This window comes from Phoca vitulina, unplaced genomic scaffold, assembly GCF_004348235.1.
Source record: "Phoca vitulina isolate PV1807 unplaced genomic scaffold, GSC_HSeal_1.0 scaffold1, whole genome shotgun sequence".
In the NCBI taxonomy this organism is placed as follows: Eukaryota; Metazoa; Chordata; class Mammalia; order Carnivora; family Phocidae; genus Phoca; species Phoca vitulina.
This window is the reverse complement of record NW_022589704.1, coordinates 99,996,376-100,011,347: the sequence shown is the minus strand read 5'-3', so window position 1 is coordinate 100,011,347 and position 14,972 is coordinate 99,996,376. Positions and strand designations below refer to the sequence as shown.

Genomic DNA, 14,972 nt, shown 5'->3' with positions numbered 1-14,972 from the left:
TGAGTCAAACTCACTTCTGTTAGCCGGCACTTAGCCCAGCGCCAGACACGTATCTGGTCAAACCTGAGCCTCACCGGGGTCATCTGGAGGGCTTGTTAAAACACATTGTTGGGCTCCCTCCCCACAATTTCTGCTGTTGCTGCTCCCTGGACCACACTTTGAAAACCACCACAGGAGATGCTCGCAAAAGGTGCTGTGTGAGAGGTGAACCACTCCAGATTCGACTTTTTTCCTGGGTTTTTACAGTCAGACCCAGCTCTCTGCCTGCCTGCTCTGTAAGTCCTCCCTGCCCTCCGGGACCCCTAGTATCAGTGCTCTCTCCCCATGCTCCTCTCAGCCCTGGGGTCAGGTGCACGTGCCCCATCCCTGCATACCCCTTGGCTGCCCAGAGCTGGGTCCTTCCGGGGAGAAGGGGGTCAGGGCCATGGCAACATTGCTCCCTGAGCCAGTGAGGCAAACTCTCCATGAGGTGCTCCCATGGCCCCTCCCCTCCCACATGTGGGTCACCAGGTCCACTGCAGCCTGAGGGAAAAGAGGGGGGCAGCACTGGGCTATCCCCACACAGATTCTGGGGGTCCGGGAGTCCCCAACACCCTGACTGGGGACATCTTCCAGGAGGATTGAGTTTCCTGGATGGCCAAGGATTCAGATGGCCTGACTCGGCATCCGGGGCTCTTCCACTACCACAAGTTGACAGCGAGGCCAGGAAGAAGTGTTCACTGGACCAGTTCATTACCACCCACCGCCAGCACGGAGGCAGGATGGTCAGTGCTGGTTAGGAGCGGGAAGGGTGAAGTCCCCATGGTCAGCACCAAGGCCAGCGGCTTGAAGCTGGGAAGATGCTCAAGCCCTTAGGGTCCTCATGCTGCACAACCCCAGGGGGCACCATCCACATTGTAATCCACGTGAATAGTAACCTCTGGAGTTGTGCAGTGCACACTCTGTGCAGTGTTATGCAATAGCTGGTCCTACCAATCCTGGAAAATTTCCTCATTTGATATTCCCTGAATACCTACTATGTGCCCAGTAGGCATTCTGGCACATAGCCAGAAGATGGTCTATCCTCTCGGGGCTCTTTGGGGAAAGGCCAGCTACAGCCTGCGGTGAGGAGAAGAGCGCTTGCATGAGGGCATGCCCAGGCGCTGTGGGAGCCAGGGAGTGGCTTATCTCTGCCCAGTGAGGTCAGGGTGCTGGCGTGTGGGGGCAGCCAGCTCCCTACGGGCTGGTTAATCCAGCCAGGCTGGAGGCTATCAGGCGGCGGCAGCTGAATCTGCAGTCTCAGCGTCTGGGCTTGGGTGCCTTCTTGCTTTCCAGGGACACCTGGAGCCGCAAAGCCTGGGGCCAGATGGGTCTTGTGGGCTGTGGCGGCCCCTGAACCCCCTCCCCTTGCCATGGTGTAGGTTTGCAGAATCAGGGATCAGAGCCCCCTATTCCTGGGCAGAAGGAGGTGTGGAGGCAGGGAAAGGGGCAGAAGCAGCCAAGACAAACCAGGGCAGCCCCAGGGTCTTTTGCCAAGGAACTCAGCCTGCCTCACTGGCCTGGTTCCTGAGCCTGGTTGGGGATGCATGCTTCCCCTGCTTTGCCCAGCCGTTGGGCCGCTTTTTCAAAGAAGCCTCTGAGAGGCCCTCCCAGGCCCTGTGCAGCATCTTCCCCTGGGCTCCGAGGGACACTGGAAGTCAGCCTCCACTCTCCAAATGCTCTGTGTGGGTAGGGTCCTGCACTGACTTCCCACCCACCCACCATGGGCTGGATCCATGCAGACCTCTGACTTTTACAAGAATCCCTGAGAGCTCAAAAGGCTGGTCCAGGCAGCCCTGGGAGACCTGATTTCCTCCAGGACCCTTAAAACAGAGAGGATCTCACACTCCGGGCCTCACTTTGCATTTGACATGTGACCATTGACTGCACAGGCTGGTTTGCTTTTCCATCTATACGGTCCACTTCGTACTCATTTCTGTGTCTCTAGCACCTATCCTGGGGCCTGGCACCGACTAGGTGCTCAATTAATGTTTGTGGCTTGAACGACTTAACCTAACCGCTAGTTTCTGTGCCTAAGGGCAGAGCGTACTTAGGACTCCTGGCTGTTCTCCTCGGAACCCAATGGGCCCTCTTACAGTCAGTGGTGATTAAATACTACCAGGACTTTCTAATCCCTACCACGGCCCGATCATGTTGTTAGACCTGGCCAGGCATTTCACTCTTTGATACATTTAATCACACAGAAGACTTATGCACAGATGAGTTTAAACACTGAAAATAAACAGAAAAACACAGAGACTCATGCAGCTCTGGCCAAAGTGGAAAATCAAACACCAGCTGGGAGGCCTATCAAGGTACAGCCTGGTATGTGAGTACCCAAGGAAGAGGGCTTCAGGAATGCTGGGTCAATGGCTCCAGGGCCTGTGGGCTTCTGAGCCTGAGGGGGGGGGCGGGGCGTGGCTGGGGTTTGGGGGGAAGAACCATTCAAAATGGTCTGCCCAGTCTCCATGAGGCAGGGGTGTCCAGGGGCAAGCGAGGCCCTGTTGTGGCCTCCCCACTCAGACCGCATGCTTTTTTTCTGCTCCGCATACAGATGTAATCTTTTTGCCTGGAAAGCCCCCTTCCCTCCAAATGACAAAATTCCAGGTCCAGCAGAAAGGCTGGATTTTCTGTGAAGCCCTCACATTACCTCCTCTTCTAGACAGACTTAACACCCCCTCTCTGGTCCTCTCGATTCCGCGGCACAGGTACCAGGATGGGACCAGCATATGATGGTGCCTACTTTCCCTTAGAGGTCCAAGGGGTGGATGGTGGTGAGGTCCCTGACCCCCCTAGTCTCCATCACCCCACCTCAGGTGCTAACGTTGACATTAAAACTAATACCCTTTGATATAAATAATTTACATTTCCCAGGCAGGTCAAAGGAATAACAGCTTCTGTAAAACCTTTCCCGTTGTGTGAATCTGAAAGAAACAATCCAAGTAAAAAGCAGGCTACTTGCTATGCAAAGAGAAGCAGCTTAAGAGAAGTCCCCTAGTTCCCCCTTCTCTCCACATGACTGCCCCGAAAGCCCCATCATGTAGAAATTCCGGGCCTCCCCGGGGCTGTGAGGTCTGCCCTCCTACAGGGGCAGCTGGGCAGTCACATGCCAGCACCTAGCCAGGGCCTGACAGGTGGCACATCCGCAATCATCGAAAAGCAGTCACGGGGAGGCGTGGCCAGACTCACACTATGGAGATCCTGACCTTGGACTTGCACACTCGGGGTGTGGCCTGTGGAAGGCTATCGTTACTTCCATTTTACAGATGAGAAAACTGAGGTCCAGTTAGGACTTCCACAAGGTCCCAAGGTTGGCTCTGGCCCTAGTCCCATCTGGTTCCAGCATTCCAGCTGCCTCCAGGGTGGTGAGGGCAGGCAGCTCGTTGCTGTGGTAATGAGTAATAGCTGGTCACCTGGTCACATGCGGCTCTGGGGTGGTCTGCTCTCTTCTGCCCAGCTTTCCCTCTGCCCTGCTGAGCCGCCCAGACTCAGACTTTCCAGCCTCTTATTCTCAGCTATTTCTGCAAATCCAGGGCCGCCCTCTATTCTAGATTCCAAACCACAGCAGCACGGGTCCCAGGCCCTCCCTCTCTCTCTGGCTGAGGGTCTAGGAGGCAGAGGAAGGCTCCACCTGAGTCTGCGCACCCGGCCCTCCGATCCCTCACGGCTGACCTGAGGAGGGACAGGATAGAGGATGCCAGTCTCAAATCAGGGTTTAAAAGCTGGTTTACAGCCACACACATCTTAATTGGTGCATTTCTATTTTCTCTGTGGGCATTTTTCCTTTCTGATGGACTCGTACAAACATTTTACTGTTATATTTCTTGTAATACTGCCTGGAATCGTTATTTAGACATCATAAAAAAATCATTATATTTTTAAAAGAGAGGCTGAGAATTCCTACAAAAGAGAGCACACAAAGCTCGGGCACACACACACACAAACACACACACACAAGCCGATCCACACACAAGTACACATACGTGCAAGTTTAGCATGACAGAAGAGGGAGGTCTGTCACTACACCGCTTTGCAAAATAGAAGTGAATGAATAATTTATAGGGCTCTTTACAAACATCTAGATTTCTTAATCATTCTAGAAAAATCCGGTTCAATTACTTACAGCAGCAGGTCTGTGCTAAACCAACCCAGAAATGGTTCCCAATAAGTAAAATTTACAATTCCCAATGGGCCAGCCTTCCACAGGCCTGCATTGTAAACATTAACATCTTTTTTTTTTTAATACACCAGAACCCACAAAGCCATTGCTCCCACTAACCAAAGGCCCGGTGTGCGATAAATCCTCGAACGCTTTACTTTGCAAAAGGTTCCCGACTTAATGTACAGATGATCATATTCCCACTTTACTTTGGCAAGAACTCCATTTCACTGCGCTCTTTGTGGCCAGTTCCAAATTAGGGGCACCTGCACGGAGGCCGCGACGCTCTAATACTTCGGACTCCCCGAGATGCTGGGGCACACAGAAGCTGGCCAGGGGTTGGCGGCGCTGGTGGGAGAGGCGCACGTGCCACCCATGCCGCCGTGGATCTGTGCCCTCCCCAGACTTACCGACGGCGGGCTGCTGTGACATCTGGCCCACGCCAGCGTCTGAAGCCTGAGTCCCTTGACAAGCCCACCGTGATCCTGGCCACCGCTTCTTGCTCAGGTCTCCCTCTGATGAATGGGCACCCCGACTTTGTCTTTGAAGTCGGGGCTCAGGCTGCCCCTCCGAGGGGAGGGACCCTCCAGGCTACTGCCCGCGCAGCCTACACTCCAGCTCCCGGCCACAGGCACGGGCTCCTGGACCGGGAGTGGTGACTGAGGCTCAGTTACGGAGTGCACTACGAGAGAGCCGCGCTGGCTGGTACTTCCTGTTCGGGGAGGAAACCTCACCAGTGATAATGAGTGGCTTCGACTCAAGTGTCCTGCCTCAGGAACAGCAAAACCCAGGATGCATAAAGTGAATAAATGTCATCCAGGGTGGGGTGGAGGCTGCCTGCCCACGTGTGTGTGTGTGTGTGTGTGTGTGTGTGTGAGAGAGAGAGAGAGAGAGAGAGAGAGAGAAAGAGACAGAGAGGGAGGTGCGTTTACTCTTCGGGTTACAAAGCCAAACATAATGGCTGCAGAAAGTGGCAATTTATCAGTTGCTGTGGGGGTGATTTATTGCAATTGCCGTGGCTGTCATCGGCCTCGTGATCATTTTCTCAGCGTTTCTGTGCCAACAAAGGCTCCATGGTCTGTATTTGCTGGTCGGTGCCCACAGTGGGGAGAAGGACAGACAGAAGGACCCGCAGACAGAAGACAGCGCTGTCACAAGGGCGAAGCCTGGATGGGCGTGTGCCTGCCTGCTGCCGACACTTTTTCTAGGGACCCTGGAGGCCACCCTGGCAGCCCAAAGGGAGCCCAGAGGTTTGGAGGCTTTTTTTATCATCGAAGTTAATTATACCATGTCCAGTCTTAGGATAAGTATATTCAACTGCTTTCAACTTGTTTGAAAACTGGTGATCTTGGAAAACGGTAGTTTTGAGTAACCTGTTCATTTTGAGAACCAGAATACACACCACCGGGCTCTGGGCGGGTTCACTCTGTTATTACAAGCAGCAGAACAGGGCGTGCACGGTCGTCTGACCGCTGAGCCCGTCCATGTCCTGTCTCTTGGGCCAGAGAGAGACCTCCTGAGGGCAGGGGTAGTCTTGAATCCCCCGAGTGTGCACAGCCGGGTGTGACCTTGCTCAGATGCCTTTCCTTCTCTGCTCTGATGATCCAGTTAAACAGTGAACGTGAAAGCCCCCCGAACCACATCTTCGGACTGCTTGGGTTCACACGTTGCCGTGCTTTGCTGTGGACCACTCACTGGACCACTGCTGTCCTGGAATCTTCTTCCTCTGCTGCCTGCTGGTACTTTGTACGGTCACTCAGCTTCCCGATGAGACTGTAGGCTCCCCAAGGGCAGGGACCTGGTGCCCTGTAGCCCTATGCATCCTCAGAGCCCGGCTCATGGTATGCTGCTCACTGGGAGGCCCGTAGGTGCCTATGGGGCCCATGAGGGCTCAGGTAGTGCTCTCAAACAGTAGCGAACACAGGATCCCGGGTGAGCTTAGGCTGCAGGTTTCAGGGAGCCCCAGCGCCCCTGATTCAGTAACTGGGACAGGCTCGGCATTCTCTGTCCTCATCATGGCTTCTGGGGGGTCTCCCATGCCCTTGGAGAAGCTGTACTGTCAGGACTTCACTCTTTCTTTCTTTTTTAAAGATTTTATTTATTCATTTGTCAGAGAGAGAGCGCACAAGCAGGGGGAGTGGCAGACAGAGGGAGAGGGAGAAGCAGGCTCCCCGCCGAGGAGGGGGCCCGACGCGGGGCTCCATCCCAGGACCCTGGGATCACGACCTGAGCCGAAGGCAGACGCTCAACCGACTGAGCCACCCAGGCGTCCCAGGACCTCACCCTTTCTTATCAAAGTGATCCCTCCAGGTGTGAGTGGACGGGGGCACGCCCATGTCCAGGTCGGCTGTGATCCCCCATGTCCTGGGGTTTTCGGCGAGCCCTCAGCTGTGCCCTGAGCTCCCCCTCTCCCTTCGTCAGACACAGCCATGCTAGACCAGAACATTCCAGAAGAACTGTAGCAAAGGTTACAGGAGAACAGACAGGCCCAACAGGCAACACACAACAGATCATTGTCAGCCCTCCAAGCCAGGAACACCTGGAGGGCAGGGCTTTCCTGGATAGAAGTCCCCAACCCCCAACACAATCCTTGGCTGCCCCGCCCAGCACAGGCTCTCTTCCTTCCCTTCCAGTTCCGGGCACCACCTTATTTCTGGCCAGCCTGAAGCCATCTGCGCGGACCAACCACAGGGGGCCTTGTCCCACCTCTCGTCGGGGCTGATTCACTGGACAGTGGGGTCTGGCTCCCCCACCCTGCCCCACCATGGCCCATGTACAGGCCTGGCTGGTCACGCAGCCCCAGCACAGGCCCCTCGCAAAGGCCACCCTAGTGATGCGGCAGGTCACCCTATCTTGGCGCAGACTGCACCCGTAGGACCCATGTCACAGCCAACACCCTCCCGCTGTGTGCCCTGAATGACTCACCTTCAGAGAGACCCTCACCCCGACTGCTGGGCATGCTGGCACCTCCCGAGCCCACCCTCCCCACAGCCTGACGGCTGTACCACAAACACACGTTACAGTCAAGGGTCATCCAGCACAGACCCCCGCACCCTGGCTTTGGGAGACCTGCTGTCCCCCCGGGGAACGGAGACCGCCCCATTCACCAGTCCCCAAATGCCTTTACATTTCCCTGGGATTGAGTTTATCATCTTGGGGCTGTATCTTTTACAGTTTAATCTCCTAATCCGATAGTTCTGGAAGGTTTAAGAATGTGTTGGCTTACATCCCACCTAGCTCCCAAGAAGCGGGAGAGAGAGAGGTAGGAAGAAGTTACCGCCTGATCGCAGGACGGTTAGCATCCACCTGTTGCACGTTCTGCCAGGTGCTGATTGTGAAGAGCTGTGTAAGTAACTCTCCAGGGACCTCGTTCCGCATCTGAGGGGGAGGGAAACCTTCTGCCCTGGGATGAAGTGATGAGCAGTCCCCGATCCCGCCCCGACAGCCCGCTCAGCCTGAGCCGGCTCTGAATCCCATTAGCCGTGGGGCCTGGGCCTCAGTGCTGCTGAATCCCCTCACTTCTATGCAGAAATAAGTGGAGGCTGCGGGTGTTTTGCAGGGTTGAAAATGACAATGGATACTCATCCCACCAGAAGCGGGACTCCGTCTTGAGTGCCTGGCACCCAGCTGGTTCTCAGGAAATGCTTGTTGAATGAATAAATGAGGTAGAATTTGGACAAGCATGTATAGTTAGTGGTTAGGAGCCCCAAGCTCAATGGGATGAATGAATTGAAGCCTCGTGTTTCCTCGAGAAAGTTATACAGTTGGGAGTACAATATTATCTACCTCCTAAGAGAGCTGAAGGTTCAAATGTGCGCACAGATATAACGCGCTTGGCCTAGGGCCTGGCATGTGGGGAACTGAACGTTCAGGGATGATGACTGTCATTTCAGGTGTGATCCAAGAGGTGCCCGTGGCATGCCAAGGACGTGAAGGGCGGATGTGCAGAGGTCTGGGCAGGCTGGGCGGCTGCAGAGGGCAGCCGGAGGAGGTGAGAATTCTGTAGTCGAATGTTTGAAAACCACCTAGAGTGGCCCATCCCCACCCCTCCTTTCCTCCCCTCTCCAAGTTCCGTAACCCCCACAGCCTCCTGGATTGGGGCGGGGCTGGCAAGGACAGAATATGAGTGGAAAAAAGAGGCACACACCCCTCCAGCCCCCAGGAGGGATGAAAAGAGCCAGCTTGACCTTAGGTCTTAATAACTGCTTAAAAAGGCAAGCTTCCTTGTTTTAAATCCAGAGCCCCATTCTCGGTCCAGGTAATAAAAAGCAATTTTATGGCGGGCTCATCGATGCAGCTTGGCCCGCCCCGCCAAGGAAGTCATGGCCACTATACTGGTGGGGGGGTGGGCGGGAAGGGGTAGATCCAGCCATAGGGAGCCCGCACATCACTGCATCGCCTGCTTCCCTGGCCGTTCCCAACGTGCCTGAAAATTATCCTGGCCACTGAGGTGTTCTTTTGCAGGCTGGCCAGGGAATGAAGCAGGAGCACAGACTTTTCTCCCAGTCTGGGAGGCATTGGCCAGGACAACAAGCTGGGAGCCTGGAGGCCTGGGCCCGTGGCCAGCTCTGCAACAGAGAAGAAGCCACTCTCTGGGCCTTAGCCACCTTCTCTAGGGAACTGAGGGGCTTGGACTAGAAGAGCAATGAGCCTTGAAGGTCCCCAGCCGATTAACGCTCAAATCCCGGGGGGAAGTGGGAGGGCTCTGAGATTTAATTTATTGCACTCCTAAAACTCAGCACTTCACACAACTAATCCCCCAGGCAGGTATTACTGTCACTGTTACATAGAGATATCAGGTGCAGCGTCCTCAGCGAGGTTTTACAGATGAAGAAGCGAGTGCAGAGAGTTGAGGACTTGGCCAAGGTCACATGGGAAAGAGCTGAGCTTCCAGCTCGGTTCCAGGGGACTGCGCAGCCAGGGGCTCTCACCTACTGTCAGGCAGCTCCACTGCACAGGGGCGCAGCTTTGCACTATGGTCATTAACTTTCACTTTTTAATTACCTGGAGCCCTGCCCAATACTCTGGGAGTATTGCGCAAGGAGGGAAGGGCCACCGGGCAAGGACAGGAAATATGAACTGGAGAGCAATTTACCTGTTTGGCATCTCTAGGCTGGAGAGGGCACACCTGTGGTCCTAGAGTGCCCACAGGTCCCGGGGAAGTCAGTGGGCTTGGGACTGGCTGTCCCGCCCTCTAGTGAACAGGTGGCCTGGGCTGAGCTCCCTGCCGGCTCTGAGGCCAGCGTCACCCCATCCCGACTCCTAGGTTGCCTGGCTGAGCCCACCTGCCCATCATTCAAGGCCTCCTTCAGGGAACCTTTGTACCCCAGTGATGCCCCCTGCCCCACTAAGGCCATTTATCCATCAGACGATGATCAAGCACCTGCTCCAAGCGGCCCTCCCACCACCCCTCCCCCCCATCTCCGACGGCCAGGAGGGATAGCGACAGGCACAGAGATGAGTAAGACAGTCCTCCAGGTGCTCCCGGCTGGGTGCAGGGGGGGTTCATGCTGACTCAGATTCAGTCAGCCGTGGGGAGGACCTAGGCATCTGTATTTTTAACAAACCATGCAGGTGACTGAAGGGACACACCCAGGTGAGACCCTTTGGTCTTGTGGATATCCTGGACCCCAGCACTGCCTTTGCTGGGCTGCCACTTCTGAGAACATGCCCTGTCTGTCCCACTAGCAGGCTCCCCTGGGCTGCCAAGTCGGATAAATCTGGGTACAAATCCCTATTTCAGCAACTTGCTACCTGTGTATCTTTGCCAAATACCCATGCTTTCTGAGGCTCAGTTTCCCCATCTGTAACGAGATGATAGGGGTGCCTTCCTGCCCTGAGGATTAACCGGGACAGTGTGTGCAAAGCAAGCTGCCTGGCACAGATAAATGCACAATAAATGTCTGCTATTAGTTATATCATCACTGCACTCCCATGGACAGAAATACTTCCCTGGGGCTATTTCCAGAACCTCACTTCTGGAGCCTGTTTCAGACGTGGCCCTGGACACCTGCGAGACCTTCGGTGCCCTCTACCAGGGCTCCAGCAGGACCTGCCTGCATTTTCTCCCTGGTTTCGGCCTCTTGGCCCCCAAAACGACATTAGCTCAGTACCTTCCCCTTCATCTACCGAGTGCCCAAAGTTCCAACCACACCCCTGTGGGCAACCTTGCCCCCAGATTTCGGGGAAATGGTCAGGAGGGTTTTCGGGGAAATGGTCAGAGCTCGGCGGGCAGGGGCGGGCAATGGTCAGCCTGGCCTCTTCCAGTTCAAGGTCGGGAGCCCCCGCCCTTGTCGCCGGCTCTGCTGGGGCGGCGAAACGGCTCAGAGGCCTGACGGTAAGGTCCCGCCCTCCCCGGAGACCGGCCGGCCGGAGCCTCGGGGACCCGGGACCCGTGCCCTCGGCGGGTCCGCAAGGCTGCAGCCTGGGTCGGGACGCCCGCTCTCCCTAGTCCCGCCCCGCGCGGAGCGCCCCCGGCCCTGCCTCCCCGCCCCGCGCACGCGGCCGGCGTCCCCGGGGAAGGCAGGCGCGCAGAGTGGGGGACCGGGGATCTGGGTTCTCTGCCGCTGGGCGCACGTGGCTCGGTCCCCGCGGCCCGGGTCGCCTGCAGACGCGTGGCGGCGCCGGGCCTCAGATCGGCGGCGGCGCGGGGCGCAGCGGCGTAGCCGCCTGGGGTCCCGGGTGGGGGTCCCGGGCGGGGCGCAGCCCACAGCCCGCGGCGACGCGGCGGAGGGGTCACTCACCAATCCGGCTCGCCGCTCGGAGCCACGGCGGCGGCTGAAGGTCCGCGTTGGAGGCGGTGGCCCGGCCCCGAGGCTCCTCCTCTCCCCGCGCCCCGCCCGCCCGCGGGGACAGACCTGAGGCGGAGGTGGCCGCCCGCCAGCCCGCCGCTGCTTATCCGCCTCGGCCACCTCCCCCGGGACCGCAATCGGGGAGCTGCAGGGTCGCCCATCCCCGCCTGGCCCTGCAGCCCCGGCGACCGGCGACCGGCGACCGGCGACCCTCCGCCCCCGGCCCGACGTTCAGAGCCAGCCCGCCCACTTCCTGATCTGCGTCCCCTCCTCCCTGCCGGGGCTAAAGTGTGCAGAACTCCGGGCCGCCACTTAGCCAGGACAGTGAGGGCGTGGAGGCCAGGGCGACTTCCTTAATCAGAGGGACGCCTCAGATCCACTGCCATTTTGTAACCGAGGGTGACGGTCGGTCAGGTTTGCACACAGGGTAAGAGGCCGAGGTGTCGGACTGGATACTGATTCCTTCCTTCCTGCCGCTGAAGCAGCAGGCAACTGAGGCCCCTTCTCAACAAGGCAGCATCCAAGGCACTGTGGTCCTGGTGCTTTTCTGTCCCTTGTCCACGCATAGGGTAGACCTTTGATCCTTTCCCATATCCTCAGGTTTCAAGGCCTGGGAGCGGGTGGGGGGCGCTTGGGAGGAGCTGCTGGGGACAATTTGCCTTCCTGTCTAGGCTTCCGAGGCCCCCACACACTCCCCTGCCCCTGAGAAGGGTGGCCCCCAACACTGCCTGCTGCCCTCCCTTGCCCCATGTGGGTGGGGTCACAGCACAGCAAGGAGGCGGCTCTAAAGTGAGAATATGCTGGGGGTGTCTTTCTAGAGGTGTGTGCACCCATCTGAAGCCCTTTCTCACTTATAACCTCACAGCAGATGCTCCTGACTTATTCCCCTCCCTTTACAGGTGAGGAGGTGGGGGCTCTGGTTAAGTGGGCCACCCTTGGCATTAAGGTCCTTCATCTCCTGGGAGACTGATTGGGGTAGACCCTTGGGACTCCACCTAGAAAATGCCTGGGGGGCATATTCCACCAGCCCCTGATGAGGAGCTTTAGATTATTCCAGGGAGCCCTAATGGGCAGGGGAGATAAGCCCTAGGGAGGGGTTATCTGAGCCCTGAGGCCAGACTCAGGGGACTGGGCCCTACAAATGGACCCCCACAGAGCACAGTAGGGGGTGAGGAGGCAGAGTTCCGACTTTCCCCATGGTGGTGGGAATGCTGCTGTGAAGCGCCTCATCTTCCCACTCCCACCCCCGCCCCCCTGAGATCCGCCCTTGAGCACCTGTGCTTGCTCACTTCCACAGGTTTCCTCCTGCCTAGAATACTCTCTGTCCCCAGCTCTCTGCCGCCAGGCCCCAAGGCCCAGATCCTCTCCTGCCTCCTTTTGCTCCACGCCGCCCCAGGGCAACACCCTCTCTGAGCTCCCGGCTCAGGGAATCCTGCTGTACCACACAACGTTCTTCTGTGTGCCAGGGACCCAGGTGCCCAATGCCTGGTCCCTGCCCTTGGATGGTGGGTTGCTGCCGCAGTGGGTTGTAAACTTTAGGAAGACAGGAACTAGTTCCTAGCCCCTTTTGGTGCCCCCCCCCCCCCCCCGCCACACACTGGGTGCTCTTTAACTATCTCTGGCTGATGGCGATCTCTGAGCATCCTTCCTGCAATACTAGCGAGCAGCACAAGGAGACTGAGCTTGGGAAATGGAGGCACTCAGAGCTCTTCCAGCCTTCTTGGACGAACCCTTGGACCCATCCAGCATCCTTCCAAAGAGACCTGGTGGGCCTCTTTGTGGGGCTCCCCATGAGTTGGAGAGAGATGAAGGCTGGCCTGGCCGAGGACTATAGAGGGAGGAACATCCTAAGGGGAGCATGAACTTCTACAAGAACATCCAGGGGCCTGAAGGAGACAGGGAGGGGGGAGGTCGGTGAATGCCCTGCTGAAGGCCAAGAACTTAAGTGGACAGAGCACCACCTACTCCGTTGGCCTTGGCACTTTGCTGGTCTGTTTCCCGCCAGGATTGGGAGAAGCTTAACTGGCAAGGGGTCTGGTGTGGGTGAGGGTTCAGGAAATGTTTCCTGAATCCTTGAAGGGCCCCACTTTTGGAAGAGCTCTGTCCTGATCTAGCGGGGAGGACAGTGCGTTGAATGGCTGAGCACCTCCTCTGTGCCAGCCTCATGTCTGATCAGGCCAAGGGCAGAGCAGTCAGAACCATCCTTTCGAGATGTTTGGTAGATCGTGTTACTTCTCTGCTCCAGCCCCCCCATCCTTCCCTGGCGGCCTCCTCTCTTTCCCTCTGATAGATTAGGCAGGGTCCCCAGACAGGCCACAGCCCTTGTCGTTCCCTCTGCCTGGCCCCTGGGCGTCCCTGTGCCCCCCCCCTTCCTCCTTCGGGTCCTTGCTGAAATATCATCATGTCCGTGAGACCCACCCCATCATCCCTCACCCCTCATCCAGGTACCATGTCCTGTTTCTTTTCTGTTTTTTAAAAGCGTTTCTCTCACGAACATGCCATAAGACACACTTCTCCCGTTTGTTGTGTATCAACTGTCTGCTCCCACAGAAATGTGAGCTCCCCCAGGGCAGGAAGTTAGCTCTGCCTCATTCACTTCTGTATTCGCAATGCCTGGCACATAGTTGAGTGAATGTACCCCCATACTTACCCTTCTTCACCTCCTTCAGCATCTCTGGGAAGCTTCCCCCATTGGCTCTTGAGCCCCTCTGCTGTCCTCGCTTGCCTGCCCCAGAGCTAGCCTGGTGCTGGGACAGAAGAAGCGCCCAGTACATGCACTGCTGGAAGTCTGGGCCTAGAGTTGCCGAATATTCTCTTTATGAAGCCCCTGGTGTCAGCCTCCTGAGATTGCCCTTTTCTCTGAAGACAAGGCTAGCCCTTGGGCTAGGAGTGTCCAGGAAGAGAATCTAGGTTCACCTCCTTCTTGGGCCAGAGAGGAGAAGAACGTTGTGCACTCTCAGCTTCTTGGATTGATCGAGCATTTATAGGCTAGGACAGAGCACATCCATTTCACAAAATAAACACCCTAATTGACTGTGAGGAGATGGCCACGAGGAGCCATGTGCCCAGCGTACTCTGATGGTTGGGAGCCAGCCTGCCTGCCCCCCGCCCCCCCCCCCCAGCCGATCTAGTGCTGTTGGGCTGGAGCATCAGCCCCACGGAGGGTGCTCAAGCCTCAGGGTGCAAGGAGCTGCTCTCTCTCAGGAGGGAGGGAAGGAGGCTGCAATTCGGGTGGGCGATCCTGACGGTGATCTGGGCAAATGGAGGAATTTCTCGGCCACTGAGGTGACCCAATGGGTAAAAGCATGTGGGAAGCACCCAGAGCTGAGGTAGCGGCCGACGGTAGGAATAGTCTGTGAGGAAGAGGCACCAAATGCAGAAGCAAGCTGGCAAAAGTGTGCTTGGGGCCTGGGACTGAAGTTTACAAACTCTTGTCTCCACTTGGCACCTCATTTCGAACCAGTATTGTATAGCATGATAAGGGTGGCTTCCAGAGCACTGGGACCCCCACCTCAGTACCCCGGAGCTTAGTACTCTGGCATAAGATTGCCCTTCTTCCAGTCTTCTGTTGAAACATGAGCCCTCCCGAGAGGAAAAGGTCTCTGAGCTCAGTGGAATGAACTGTGCATCCATGGGAGATTTAACCGTGGCCAGCCCAAGAGTGTGGAGAAGGTTCTAAAGGCAAGTGCTAAAAGGGGAGTGTGGATAATGGACTGGGGATCGGGTGGGTAGGAGCAACCACTCCTCTAAGGGAGCTCACTAGCACATGGTAGGTACTTAACTCTCTATGTATCGTCAAGTGTCTTGGCTTGTGACTAGGCCGCTGGTGGCCAGTGAGAATGTAGGAGGCTGGCCCAGTACCTCCAGGGAGCATTCAATGAGCCCAGAAGTGGGTCCTCCTTGTCGGTCTATGGTAGCATTACTTTGCCTTTAAGTTGGGGGAGTTTGCAAAGGCACACAACTAAAGAAGTCTGGGTTTTAGTCCCTTGCTCCAAAGGTGGTGC

General features: G+C 56.8%; 2 protein-coding genes across 2 annotated transcripts in view; one reads left to right on the top strand and one right to left on the bottom strand.

Annotated features, from left to right (window-relative positions):
- The window catches only part of STEAP3 (STEAP3 metalloreductase), a 45,448-nt gene extending 34,390 nt beyond the window's left edge, over window positions 1-11,058 (bottom strand). Inside the window, exon 1 of the mRNA XM_032411955.1 lies at window positions 10,921-11,058. The gene's annotated coding sequence lies outside the window, so the exon portion shown is untranslated. The remainder of the gene's footprint in view (window positions 1-10,920) is intronic.
- The window catches only part of CUNH2orf76 (chromosome unknown C2orf76 homolog), a 240,316-nt gene that overhangs the window by 138,544 nt on the left and 86,800 nt on the right, over window positions 1-14,972 (top strand). The window lies entirely within an intron of this gene.